The sequence below is a fragment of the Sceloporus undulatus genome, chromosome 2 (genome assembly GCF_019175285.1).
Source record: "Sceloporus undulatus isolate JIND9_A2432 ecotype Alabama chromosome 2, SceUnd_v1.1, whole genome shotgun sequence".
Taxonomy (NCBI): domain Eukaryota; kingdom Metazoa; phylum Chordata; class Lepidosauria; order Squamata; family Phrynosomatidae; genus Sceloporus; species Sceloporus undulatus.
The window spans coordinates 175,479,570-175,494,114 of record NC_056523.1 but is presented as its reverse complement, the minus strand read 5'-3'; the positions used below and the strand labels follow the sequence as shown (position 1 = coordinate 175,494,114).

The 14,545-nt window shown below is 42.3% G+C and overlaps 1 protein-coding gene across 2 annotated transcripts in view; it reads right to left on the bottom strand.

The window, feature by feature from the left end:
• The window catches only part of CALCOCO1 (calcium binding and coiled-coil domain 1), a 338,287-nt gene that overhangs the window by 39,297 nt on the left and 284,445 nt on the right, over nt 1–14,545 (bottom strand). The window contains exon 1 of one of the 2 annotated variants that reach the window (XM_042454705.1): nt 3,103–3,204. The exons of the other annotated variant lie outside the window; for it this stretch is intronic. The gene's annotated coding sequence lies outside the window, so the exon portion shown is untranslated. Of the gene's footprint in view, nt 1–3,102; nt 3,205–14,545 lie in introns of those variants that run through there. 2 annotated transcript variants of the gene reach the window in all.

Genomic DNA, 14,545 nt, shown 5'->3' with positions numbered 1-14,545 from the left:
TTGTCCTTTAAATTAAATTTCCCCCTTTTAAACTTTACATCCAGCTTCAGATCCTTTTTTGGGTATCACAGTTTGTTCTCACCAGGGTACTGGCGTTGCACACCCAAACCTGCCACCACCTTTAGTTGGGTGTGTCAGGGAGACCGCCTCAAAGCAGCGGTCTATAACCTGCCAAAGGCTGCACTGCCACAGTAGAAATAATCCAGTTTGGAAACTATTTTTAAAAGCTAAAAGAGCGGAAGAGTTTGACACCACTTGAACTGCCATGGTTCAATGCATGCAATTCCGAAAACTGTAGTTTGTTGTGGCACAAGAGCTCCTGATAGAGATGGGCTAAATGTCTCTGAAAATTACAACTCCCAGAATTCCGTAGTATTGATCCATGGCAGTTAAAACAGTGTCAGACTGAATAATTTCTGCAGGGATGCAGCCCAGAAGTAACTTCTCTGGTTAAAGTAATTGCTAAAGAAAGATGGCCCAGTGCTATGCAATTCTGGGAAATGCAGTTTGTCCATACTCAGCAGGCATAACTGCAGAAGTCCACCTCACGCTTCACTTTTCCTAAACTAAAAAAAAAATAAACCCCCAAATGCGTAAACATACCCACAGGGAAAGTGTTTATGAAACTTTGAGGCCTGTACCAGACGCCTCCTAATCGGCACAACATGCCAAGGCAATGCGAGCTTTTCCTAAAATGCCCCGGGTAACCAAGCCATAAGGTAAACGAAACCCTGGCAGCATCAACAAGCCAGATTCCTTTCTGCTGAAGAGGGTAGGAAGTGGGATGGGATTTCTTCCAAGTGGCACACCATTGGGAGCCCAAGGAAGAGCCCAGGCATGTCTTTGAGTTGGGGTGGAGGCAAAAAAACAAAAACACAGGCGCAATTAGATCTCTCCATCAAAATCGACAGGAGCGTGGGAAGCATCCAGACAAAAACCTGAGCGCCTCTCCTCTTACGCAAGCCACTCATCACCCTGGTTTATAGGAGGGAATGGCCCATGTTGCAATGTCGGTGAAAGGGGAAGGCTTTGAAATCCCCTCCTTGTTTTGGAAAATGGCTATCATTCGCCTATTGGGAAAAAAAAGAGAAGAGAAATATCCTCCTGTCCAAGCTAGGCTTTATGCCAAACAAGAAAATGGTATTCGAGAAATAACAAACGTCATTAGGCTCGCTCTCTCCTCCTCTTTCTCAGATTATAAACAACAAGTCAGCTCTCGCACAGGCCTACACTTCTTATTTCATTTATGCTTTTGTGTGTATGTCTCTCTCGTGTGTGGATGAGTGGGTAGGCCTCAGCTGAGAAACAATAGCAGAGACATACATATTCAGGAGTAGCTGAGTTGGCTAAGCGGAGAGACCAAGAAAGAGTGGAATGAAAAATGGCAGGCACAAAAAGGTGTGAAGAAGGGGCAAAGAGAAGAGATTTGCGGTTGGTGTTAGAACTGGCCAAGTCTGCAGGTCTCTCTCTATATGTGTTGTGTCTATAACCAAAAGGGGAACAGAAAAAAAATAGCAAAGATCTATTCTTGCATCACTTTGTCACTAGCCCAAAGCTCCATCCCCACTGCAGAAATAATCCAGTTTGAAACTATTTTTAAACACTTTTACAAGAGTGAAAGAGTTTGATACCACTTGAACAGCCATGGCTCAACACTACGAATTTCTGGAAACTGTAGTGTTGTGTTGCACCAGAACTCTCTGACAGAGAAGGACTAAATGTCTCTGAAAATACAACTCCCAGAATTCCATAGCACTGGTCCATGGCAGACAGTTAAAGCAGTGTCAGACTGGATTATTCCGTGAAGTGGATGCAACCTAGAAGTGACTTCTCTGGTTAAAGTATTGGCTAAAGAAAGATTTGGTGTTTTTTGCTGAAATGCGGAGCCATTTCAAAACCTACAGCCTTGAGTCCCTATATTGGGAGAAAGGTGGGATATAAGAAAATAATAATAATATATATAATAAATAAAATAATATAATAATAATTTAAGACTTTTTGTCTCACACTTGTACCGCAGAAATAACCAGTTTGACAACGCTTTAGCAGCCATGGTTCAATGCTATACAATTCGGAACTGTAGTTTGTTGTGGCACCGCAGATTCTGACAGAGAAAGCAAATGTCTCACAAAACTAAAAAATCCCAGGATTCCATAGTGTTGCGCCATGGCAGTTAAAGCAGTGCAAACTGGATTATCTCAGTGGTGGCGGATGCAGCAAAAAAGAAGAAGAGAGGAGAGAGGAGGAGGAGAGTTCTCAAACCCTTCTTAGGTCCAAAACTGGTGCAGAAACACCCAGTTTTAAGACCGCTTTTACTGTCCTGGGTTCAGTAGTAGGGAATTCTGGGAACTGCAGTTTTATGAGCACATTGAGCCTTCTAGTCAGAGAGTGCTCTGGTGCCACAATAAACTCCATTCCCGGATTGCTAGCACTGAGCCAGAGCAGTTAAAAAACGGTCTCAAACTGGATTATTTCTGCAGTGTTTTCTGACCTTAGCCTCAGAGGTGCTCCAAGATCCCTTTGTATATTGATTCCCCAGATTAACAGGGACAGGTCTTTGAATCCTACAACCAGAGAAGTAAAACAAAAAAGTAGTTAGGAAGGACTACCTGCTATATTTAAATGCAGAAAAGGGGTTGCTCCCTGCTTTGAAGGCCCTGTTGCAAACCAATTGAAGGCCTGCAAAGAAGGCACAGGTCTTAATCTTTAGAATATCTGTATTCATATGGAATTCTGTATATATACACACAGAGAAACTATAATATATTATTATATATATATATATATTATATAATACTTGTAGCTTCTCATATATGTGTCTATAATTTTTATCTCCTCTTAACCCATAAACACATTCCTCCCAATGTAAAGTGGGGTGGCACCCCCTTTTAAATTTGCTCCAGCAAAAACTGCAGGTGATTTAATTCTCCTGAATTAAAGGGATGGGGGTTCATTCCCCCACCACCATAAAAACAAAACAACCCCCCCAAAATCCCTCCTCCTTCCATCCCCTTCCACTGAGAGCCAGGAAAACTCCAAAGTTTTCCCCTTCCCCAATACAGAGAACGTCTCTTACCAGAGAGCAACAGCTGTTCCACTAACCTTTCAGCAAAAACAATAACAGCCTAGGAGCCAGCTGGAGGAGGAGGAGGGGGAGGAGATGGAGAGCAAGCCAGGCCCAGAGGGATGCTGGGAAATGGAGTCCTCTCCGCCGCCTGGCCAAGGGCTGAGGAGGAGCGGGGGACTCCAACTCCCAAGGAGGAGCGGGCGGGGGAGGGCCGCTAGGGGTTTGTGGGAGGAGTATGTCCCCAAGCCTTGCTGCTCAAGGGGAAAAGTGGTGGGCTGACGCACTTAGGGAGCAGCCGGGTTGCTAGCGGAGGGGAATAAATAATTCAGAGGGAGGCTCCAGTTGCTGGAGTGGAGGAGTCAGTGCCTGGAAAGGGCCTCCTGCTGGATCTGAGTTGGAGCTGGGGGGGGGCTTTCCTTCTTTTTACATCAATCATCATCATCATCATCATCATCATCATCATCATCATCATCATCATCATCATATCACAGACTGAGTTTTCCCTACCTGAAATGCTGGGGATCAGAAGTGTTTGGGATTTTGGAGATACACACACACACACAGACACACGTACTGTATACAGGAATTCCAGACAGAAGACTGACACACACACACATACACACGAGAAAATACGTGTGTGTGTGGTGTGTGTGTGTATATGGAAATACCTGTATTTCGTTAGGACTTTAATGAAATTACAGGTGCAATGGCGAATACCCAGCTCCAACTCAGAGCCAGGCAGGAGGCCGTATTTTCATCTATCATCTATCTATCTATCTAATCTATCTAGCTATCTATCTATACTATCATCTATCTATCTCGATCATCTATCATCTATCTAATCTAACAATCTAATCTATGGATATATATAGGGAGCTATCATTTATCTCCCTAACTATATTGGAATGCCTGTATTCTTCTTTATGGACTTTAATGAAAATACAGGTATTCCAATATATACATACACACAGATGGATACGGGTATGCCCGTGTGTGTGTGTGTGTGTGTGGTTTGTAAGAAATACCTGTATTTTCATTAAAGTTCATAACAAAATACATACAGGTATTCCATATATAGGCTGCATGGAGAAATATATATATAATATTAATAGATATATATATAATATGGAGTTTAAATGAAAATAGAGATTATATATATATATAGTATATAATATATAAAGATATATATATATAATATCTCTCTATTGTTCATTAAAACCTCCTAATTAATATATGATAATATAATGGAGTTTAATGAAAATAGAGATATTATATAGTATAATATATATATAATATAATATCATATACCTAAATTTTCATTAAAAAAACGCCGTAAATATATATAGATATAATATAATAGTATATAAATAAAATCCTCTATTTTCATTAAACTCCGTAATATATAACTATCTGGCTAATCTTACAATATCGCTACGCTAGTTTCATAAACCCAGAAGGAATACAGGATCCATACGATCGTTAATGAAATAGAGATAGCCACACACCATATGAGGGAAACTCAACCCTGTATTGAAAGCAATGTACAGGTGGAGCAAGTTCAACGTGGTGTGTGGTTTGAGCGTTGGACATGACCCTGGAGACCAGGGTTCTAAGCCCCCACTTGGCCATGTAAACCCAGTGGGTGACCTTGGGAGCATCACACTCTCTCAGCTCTACAAGCTGGCAATGACAAATACCCTTTGAAGAAACTGGCCAAGAAAACCCCATGATAGGGTCGCCTTAAGTAAGAAACAACTTGAAGGCACACAACAACAAAAGCTCACAGAAATGCAACCAGAACGACGTCCTAATGCAGTTTATGGAAGTTGAACCTGAAGAAATGTTAAGATATATGACCAAGGAATACACACAAAAACACACTGTGTACAATAGCAGTGTAAAAATGACACACACCCCCACATGTAGAAAATTCATGTTGTTGTCTAATAGCGTAAGGACTTGATGATTTAAGCCCCATTTGCAAATAAACAGAAGCTGGCACAGAGGTCAAAAGACAGAAATTGTTCTACAGGAGCCTTACATCCACTAACATGCAAAAGTCTTTTAAAGAATTAGCACAGGAAGTCTTAGTGGCATTTTGAATGCACCGTTACAAAACCTGAACTGCACCTGTGCAGGCGTAAGTGATATGAAATAGTACAGAGCATGCAAAGTGAAGCCTCATGAGGCACACAAAATGGTGTGTTACATATGCCTGAGCTTTGGATGCTTGTCTCAACACCATTTCCAAATTCCAAAGGCTCATACGCAGATAAAAGCGGACTCCTTTTGTTACCTGTTATTGCACTCCCGGCTCTCATCTTTTTTTGTCTTTGGAGTTGCACTTTGCAAATAGCAATGACATGGACATGGACTATTGTTGCTGTGTGCCTTCAAGTACTATATTTTGTTTTTCTTATGATGAAGCTCAGGCAAACCTATCATTGGGTTTTCTTGACAAGAGAGTTTGCCATTGCCTGTCTCTGCGGCTGAGAGAGAATGACTTGCCCAAGGCCACCCAATGGGTTTCCATGGCGGAGAAGGGTTCAAACCTTAGTCTTGTTCATATTTGTATCTCAGCTGCCCTCCAATAACCACAAGGCAGCATTAATGGTTTTCCTGTCCACTACATCCTCACAACAATCCTGTGAACTGGGCCAGTCAGATTGTCCTTCATGGGTCAGCAGGGATTTGATTCTGGATCTCCATGGTTCTGATCCACCATTCTTAACTACCTCCTTGTTTTTCTAGAATGCATGTTTGGTTTTGATTTTATTTTTTTCATATTCTTGTTAACAGCATTTACCAATGTATACAGACAGAATTAGTCACTTAGGAAACAGGCTGAATCTGCTCTTGCAAAAATAATCCAGTTTGACACTGCCATGGTTCAATGTTATGGAATCCTGGGATTTGTGGTTTTTATTGTGGCGCCAGAACTCTCAGACCGGGAAGGCTAAATATCTCACAAAACTCCAGCTCTCAGAATTCCATAGCATTGAGCTATGGCAGTTAAAGTAGTGTCAAACTGCATTGCTTTTTCTGCAATGCAGATTCAGCCACAGTGAGAACCTGGAAGGTTTACACCTTGGTTCCATATAACTGAGGCCCACAGAAGAAAGTTGCTACTTGCCTGGTTCAACAGCCTACTAAAAATACAGGTAATCGGATCCTAGCTTTATGCACCTTTCTGGGATACAGCGACACTGGTTCCTCTCTGAGCACTTCCAGACAAACAGTTTAGCTTTATAGTTTTTTGTGGGTTTTTCGGGCTACGTGATCATGTTCTAGAAGAGTTTCTTCCTGATGTTTTGCCAGCAGCTGTGGCTGGCATCTTCAGAGAATGCTCTAAAGTTTAGCTTTAGCTGTGGGTTCCTGCGCTTCCAGGGGGTTAGTTTAGATGGCTCTTGGGGTCCTTTCCCTATCTTTGATTCTGTAAGTTCTTAACTCTACCAGACAAAGAACACTGAGTGGTTTGCCCACTTTTGCCTCTTAAATAGGTAGAAAAAGATAGAAGAAGCAGTAGGAAGAACACGGGAAGTTTACAAATGGAAGAAGATGACTTCTTCCTTGTTTGTTGTTGATGTGTGCCTCCAAGTCATTTTTGACTTATGGCAACCCTAAGGAAAAGCTATCATAGGGTTTTCTTGGCAACTTTCTTCAGAGGGGGTTTGTGTAGGGTAATTTAAGTTTCCTAAGGCTTCAGCCTTTGGTAAAGGAAACAAAAATATTTAAATGTCAAAAATGTCAAAGCCAAGCCTGTTAGGGACCAGCTTTAAATCAGCAGAACAGCAGAAATGTGCCTTTGTGTAACTACGGCCCGTTACACATGGGCACCCTAGGACGGACTCAGTCTGTGCTAGGGTTAGAAAGGGGTGTCTCTTCCAGATGCCCCTAACCCTACCACGGACTGAGTCCGTAACAAATGGTGGCGGCCGTTCCACACAGCCGCCGTTATCCTGATGTAGCGGTCCGCATGTTGCGCCTCATGGCGTCTTTTCCAGGGCCCAGGAAGGAGCGCGATTTTCACGCTCCTTCTCTGCAGCGTCCGGGAACCGCGCCGTTTGGCTGGTGTGGTTCCTGGACGCTGCAACCGGCGGCGGCGGCAGACCGCCACTTCTCAGCGGTCTGTAACGGGCCTACGTTTCCCGAAGAACCGAGACTGACTCAAAAACAACACAAGTAGCTTGTTGTTCAAAACAAAAGTTTATTAATGACTTTAATCTATGTATACATAAAGCCTATATCCTAATCTACTTAATGGATAGTTCAGGTAAAAAGAAATTTTTATCTCACCATCTTTCCAAAGAAAGTTGAGAGAGGAAGAAGATGGAAATCATGCACTTCAGCTAAAAATCAGTCCTGATGTCTATCCCCTTTTGTGGGAAAACACTGGAACAAAATTCAGCTAAAACAAAGGTGGGGAAATAAGTGGTCATCTAGAGATTGTTGGGTTACAACTCCCTTCAGTTCTCCTGATGTTAGCCAATGGGGAGGGAAGATGGGAGTTGTAGTCCAGTAGCAGCATCTGGAGGGGCATCTATTCCCCATCCCTTAGTCTTGGGGCATCCTCTGCCAGAGACAAATCTTTTCATGTGTAGGTATGCCAGGGTGGTGAGTGGCAGCTACCTGTCTGCACATTGCCAGTGATTGATGCATTATAAGAGCTGCAACCTATCAGCATTTGATGGATGCTTGCTCTCTCTCTCTCTCTCTCTGCTTCTCCTCCCCTGTACTCTGGCTGTTGTGAAGGTCAGGTATCATTACAGTCTGGTGGGAGAGACCAGGTTTTAGTGCCTAATATCAGCCTGAGACATAGATTGAAATTAAACAGGCGAAGTTTTCTCCATCACTTCATTCTGGGGAGAAAGCTTTGGCCTTCTAGATGTTTTGGACTTCAGATCCTGGAAGGCCCAGTCAGTCCAAAACACCAATGTATTACTATGGCTTCTTTTAAAACTTGAGTTCTGAAAAATTAATTTATGGTCTACAAATCCCAGAACCCCCCAGAATAACCATTTTATCTAAGGGATTCTGAAAGCTGGAAGCCAAAAATACAACTTTCCCAGAAATTGCCATTGCCATTGTCTATGGCTGAGAGAGTGTGACTTGTCCAACGTCACCCATTGGGTTTTTATGCTCAAGCAGGAATTTGAATCCTGGTCTCCAGAGTCATAGTCCAATGCTCAGACCACTACACCACGTAGATCCACACATACAGAATCAGTTGTTCAATTTAATCCCCCCCCCCCATAAAAAAAGGATTAAACAATTCTATCTAATAAAATTACAGACAATAACATCTAAAAACAATAGTACAATGATAGAATAATGGTGGGCAGAATCTTCACTTATATATGTCTCTTGGGGGGGATCTTTACGTGGCCGGGTTCTATTCCGGGAAGGCCTGCCAGAAGAGATCCATCTTGACAGCTTTCTTGAAGCTCTTTAGGTTGGTAATTTGAAGGATCTTGTCCAGCAGGCCATTCCATAAAGTGGGAGTGATCGCGGAAAACATCCTCTGGGAGGTCACCGTCAATCTGGTCTTTGTGGACTGCAACAAATTCCTCCCAGAGGATCTGAATGCACGGGGCAGATTATATGGAAGGAGGCAATCCCTTAAATAGGTTGGGCCCAAGCCATGGAGGGCTTTAAAGGTAATGACCAACACCTTGTGCTGTGCCCAGAAACTAATAGACAGCCAGTGGAGTGATTTCAATATTGGTATAATATGGTCACTCCTAATTGTTCCTGTGATCAATCTGGCTGCCATATTCTGTACCAGTTGAAGTTTCTGGACTAGGCACAAGGGTAACCCCATGTAGAGCGCATTGCAAAAATCAAGTCTTGATGTTACCAGTGCATGTACTACAGTTTTGAAGTCACCCAGCTCCAGGAAAGGGCGCAGCTGGCATATCAGCTGGAGCTGATAACAGGCACTCTTGATCGGCGCATTCACCTGATTACTCATCTGAAGCGATGAGTCGAGAAGCACCCCTAAGCTGCGAACACAGTCCTTTGAGGGGAGCGTGAGCAGCACCAGAGGAGTGCCACCACGCTGCCTGGCATGTGGACGGGTGCACGGCATGACGGCAGCGTCAGGACAGCAAGGGGGCATGTATCGTGTGAACACCATGCCCCCACTCTCCCCCAAGGCCAGTGTATAAGACTGCACAGCCTCTAAGACTTTTTTTTTGTTCAGCACTGAGAAGAAACAGGTCTACCCTGCACTTAGGTCTAGATGCCGGTCGAATATGGAAACAGTATGCTGGCTCCTGCCAGGCAGCCACATGGGAGATTGGTATACCCAAAACACCCTGCATTCTTCCATCCTTGTGGAATGGGAGATGTAAGAACAACATTTCTGTTCTTCATAATAAGAGCCACAATTATAAGGGAGCAGACTTCCATTTGTGGGGCACTTGGGAAAAGGTCTAGCATTTTTGGCTGCAAGCATTTTAGATATGTTGGACTACCAATTTGGACTGAGTTCTTTTGTTAGGCGAATGAGGCAGCAGTGGTGTAGAGTGGGGAAGAGCTCCTACACCCCATGTCCAGGGAGAGATTAAGACTGCCTGAGACATTTCACTCTCTCATATTTAAAAGCCCTGATAGAATTATCTAATGTAAAGCTTGAAATGTAGTTTTCAATGTATTTATTTACTTAGTATGTATTTTCTTAATCTAAGGCCCTATGCTGTAGTTTACTTATCTTGTATGTAAATCTGGCATTCGCCCATACAGAAAACAGAAAGGTGTTGCAGATAGCCTAAGTCCATTTGACGTCCTCAAGGAAAATGGTGGCTACTGCTATCTCCTTAGCTCAGTGTTGAGCTAAGATAATGTCACATACCCTCCCAGCAGGTTTCACGGATGAAAACTGGGATCCTTGTGTAGTCAAGATGGCAATAGACCTTGTTCTTTGTGCAATACTCAGGGCCTTTTCACAATGAAGCTCAAGTGAATCCAGAAGATAAAAATCTCAATTGGATTGACCTTGATTTAGTCAATGGGAAGCCACATGACAACAAGCAAGCTGGTGTTTATGAACCAACTATGGTCAAAACAAAGAGTTTGAAGTTTGCAACAGATGCTACACCTGCTGTTCTTCAAAATGCTGACCTTATTAAATTACAGCTTGAAAGTAAAAGTGATAAAGAAGGGTGCTGTGAAGATGCTGTTAACTCTGGTGCAACTGAAGGCTAAATGGAATTTTATTTAACCGTTCTTGTAAAATTCTTTACAGGATACAAGCTAAAATGCATAAGCTAAAAAGAGGCTGCAGCAGTTTGCCTTTGCCTACTGGGAAGGGAAAGACTCCACCTGCTCCTCTTGACCCTGGTGAGTTAACTGAATGCAGATGACTTTTTCACATTGAATTCAGTTTGTAGTAACTGAAGTAAGCTGAGGACAAAGAGGGAAAGTGGGAGGAGGAGAGAGAAACTGGGACATTTTAAAAGGAGCTGGACCTTTGGGATGACAGAAGATTAATCAGGGCTGTCCCTATCACATCAGGAATAGTGAAATGTATGGCATCATTGTTGTAACAATTCTCCATTCAGTTGGCTTCTGCACTGGAATTGGGGTGATAGAAAGGGTGGCGTAGTGCTTTGAGAACTGAACTACAATTCCGGAGACCAGAGTTTGATTCCCTGCTCAAACACAAAAACCTACTGGGTGACCTTGGGCCTCAGAGGATGGCAATGGCAAACCCCCTCTGAGGAAACTTGCCAAGAAAATCCTATGATATGTTTGCCTTAGGGCTGCCATAAGTTGGAAACAACTTGAAGACATGCAACAACAACAAGGCAGGTAGAGGTTGGTTCCCCCTTACTTTTTGCCTTAGGTGGCAAAATGTCTTTGGCTGGACCTGTAGGACTGATATACGCAACCTGCCTCATCTCCCAAAGACTTAGCCCAGTCTGCCTGTATGTTTTGGCACCAGAAAACCTGATGCACACAGCATGGGTTTATATTATGGAAGAAAAGCCTATCAAGAAATGTCTGCTGTGAAGAGCCTTTGCTTTTTACAGCTACTTAGGGCTTCATGCTGTAAAAAGCAACAAGAGTCTTGTTGCCACTTTAAGCAGGAGCTGAAGTACCTTGAGAGAATGCTTTTAAGACCCCGCAGAGCCTCATGTCAGCAGCTTTCTCACTCTCCTGGAGCACACGGAGGGATGATGAGTGTGCATGGACACATGTGTGTACATGCCGGCGGGTGAGCTGGGGCTGAGAGCATCCTTACTTGGACATAAAAAATGTTTTTTGTGGCCCAGAGTGCCATAGATTTGGAGGGCAGTGACGCCGCACAGTGCTAAAAAGCAAGAGAACCACCGCTTGAAGCAGGACCTAATTAAGGCCTTCACTCCGGCTGGCTCATCTGCCTCTCATTAGTGCCTCCAATGCCAGGCCTGGCACTAAAACGAACAGAAGGGGCTGTTGGCTCAGCATTCTGTGCCTGGCCCCGCACGGTGTGCCAGCCCGCCTCGTCGCGCCAGGCTGCCCTTCTTCTCCTCCAGCCTGCCAATCACTGGGCTTTAAAGTGAACTTGTTCATCAGAAGAACATTTGGCCATGAAGCTGTGTATGTATAAATCCTTCAGTCTGCAAGTCAAATGATTTGTTGCTTTTCTCCTCCTTTTAAGTCAGAAAAGGAGTGCAGAAGCCACACAAATACTGTACAATTTTTTTCAGCACACCCGGACTACAGCTACCACCACCAGAATAAGGCTGAAATCCTGTACCAGTTTTCCTGGGAGTAAATCCCGTTGAACCCAATAGGGCATCCTTCTGAGTTGACACATACAGGCATGTGCTGCTGGTTACATGCAAAAATGTAGGGCTGAATGAAACCCAGTATGGTTTAGTGGTTTTGAGTGGTGGACTATGACTCTGGAGACCAAGGTTTGATTCCAGCTCAGCTATGAGACCTACTAGTCACATCTTCTCAGCCTAAGGGGAGACCATGGCACACCCCCTTTGAACAATTTTGCCAAGAAAACCCCATGATAGGGTCACCATAAGTAAAAAATGACTTGAAGGCACAACAACAAGTATTATGGGGAAGGATGGTACTTATTCTCTTCCTGTAAGATTCATGGAATTTGTTTCCCCATCCGTTCTCTTTTTCCTTCTCTTTCTCTCTTTTCTGCTGCTTTTAAATTATGAACAAGGGGACAAGGATGTATTTTAGTTGCTAGTGTTACTTTTTAAAGGCATAATTTACAAGAGATAGGAGGAACGTACGACTCTCCAAATGGTGCTGGACTGCAATGCTAATCAGCTCAGCCAGCATTGCCAATGATGGGAGAAAATAGAAGATGTATTCCAACAACACCTGGAGGAAATGGTGTCACTAGGGTTGGCATCACTGAATGTGGTAACTCATGGTGTCATTTGCCTCCAATGAAATTCTCCCATACAACACCATACAAAATCCCTAGTAATGTTTTTTTTGTGCTACTCATAAATCTTAATTCCCATATTGAATGTAATGGCAATAGTTGGGATATAAAGAACTAGAAAATTAAAATTATACCTTTAAATTATAATATCAGATGCATATGATAATGCACTTACACATAAGTATATAAATCTACTTACACATACATTGTTTCATGTGGTTAAAGTGAAAAAAAATTAAAATTAAAAAAATATTTTTTTAAACATAGGGGCTCTCCTTTTCTTCCCACTGAAGCTCACCCCACTCATACCATCAGAAAGGTGAATGCTACAGCCCATTTCTGCCAAAAGATAGATGTTTGATGACCAGTGGTGTCACCCCCTCTTAGGATGAGACCTGGTGTGGCCTGCACTCCCGTATCCCCTAGCGACCCCACTGCCTGGAGGGCCACATCTTCCACATCACTGATAAGCAGAGATTACATTATTTAACTAGAAATAATGCAGAATATTCATCTATACTGAAGAAGCAATACCAAGTTATCAGCAGCCTTTGACAAGCCAAAGAACTGGCTATATTCATTATGGATATTGGCACTAACTGATTGCTACTGTTGTGATTTGCTATCAAGTCATCTTTAATTTATGGTGACATTATGGAGACTTCCACAAGACCTTCTTATTAACTGCCCTTTTTCAGAATTGCAGACTCAAGGCCATGGCTTCTTTGATTGAATCAATCCACCTGTAGAACAGTCTTCCTCTTTTCCTACTGCCTTCTGTTTTACCTTGCATTATTCTCTTTTCCTTTGAGTCACATTGTCTTATGATATGTTCAAAGTACGACAGCCTCAATTCAGTCATCTTGGTTTCTCAAGGAGAGTTCAGGCCTGAGTCATTCCAAGACCCATTTATTTATTTATTCATTTATTTTAGCAGCCCACATTATCTACAGAGCATTTTTCCAGAAACAGATTACTCTCTTCACTGACCATCTTTCACAAATATACATAGAGACCAGAAATACTTTGGTGTGGAGTATTCTTACTTTGGTATTCAATAATATATCTTTACAGTTGAATATTATCTAGTTCCTTCATAGCTACCCTTTCAGTCTTAGTCTTCTTCCAATTTCTTGACTAGTTGGTTGGTCCCAACTAGAGGACAGCCATTGAATGAATGGAACTGACATTAACATTGGTGTAACACATTACCATGGATTCAATGGAGCTGCTGTAGTTGGAAGTAACAACAGGATTAAGGGGTGTGAGATCATCATCATCAGCAGCAGCCTTTATTGTGTTACATGGAACTTTACAGAATTATCAAAAGAACATAAAACCTGCCAGAGGCGCACAATCTAAAATAATATAATATAAAATATAGTAAAAAAGCAACTTATCTTACTAAAAGGTAAAATCTATAGACCCATAGACAAAGAATATAACCTTAATCTGAGTTAATCATGGGCCAATTATAATCTCTCCTACGGAATTGTGAGGATTAAATAGTGTGTGTGTGTGTGTGTCAGGGAAGTAAACCATGCATATTGCTTTGTGGTCCTTTAAAAGGTTGATATAGACATACAATTGGCCCTTCTTATACACAGATTTTTTATACAAGAATTCAAGCATCCACGGTTTGAAAATGTTCAAAAAAAGTATAAATTTCAAATATCAAACCTTGATTTTCCATTTTTATAAGGGACACCATTTTGCTATGTCATTATATTTAATGGGACTTGAGCATCCACGGATTTTGTTATCCACAGGGGGATCTTGGAACCAAACTCCAGCGTATAACAAGGGTCCACTGTAGATTATATTAGACATGATGTTAAATGATGCTATGAGGAGAAAAAGGCACAATTTATTCCATGTCCTCTTCTACCTTAAAACTTCCTGGCATCAAAATAATAAACTCTCCTTTGCTCACTGATTCATAACCACCCATCTTTCCCATTAAGTTCTCCTGCATGTCAATTTTTTTTTAACCTCTTTGCCTGTGAAATTCTGATAGCAGGGGAAAGTCTTCCAACAAAGCATATCCTGGTCATCATAATGGTAAAGTGAATATG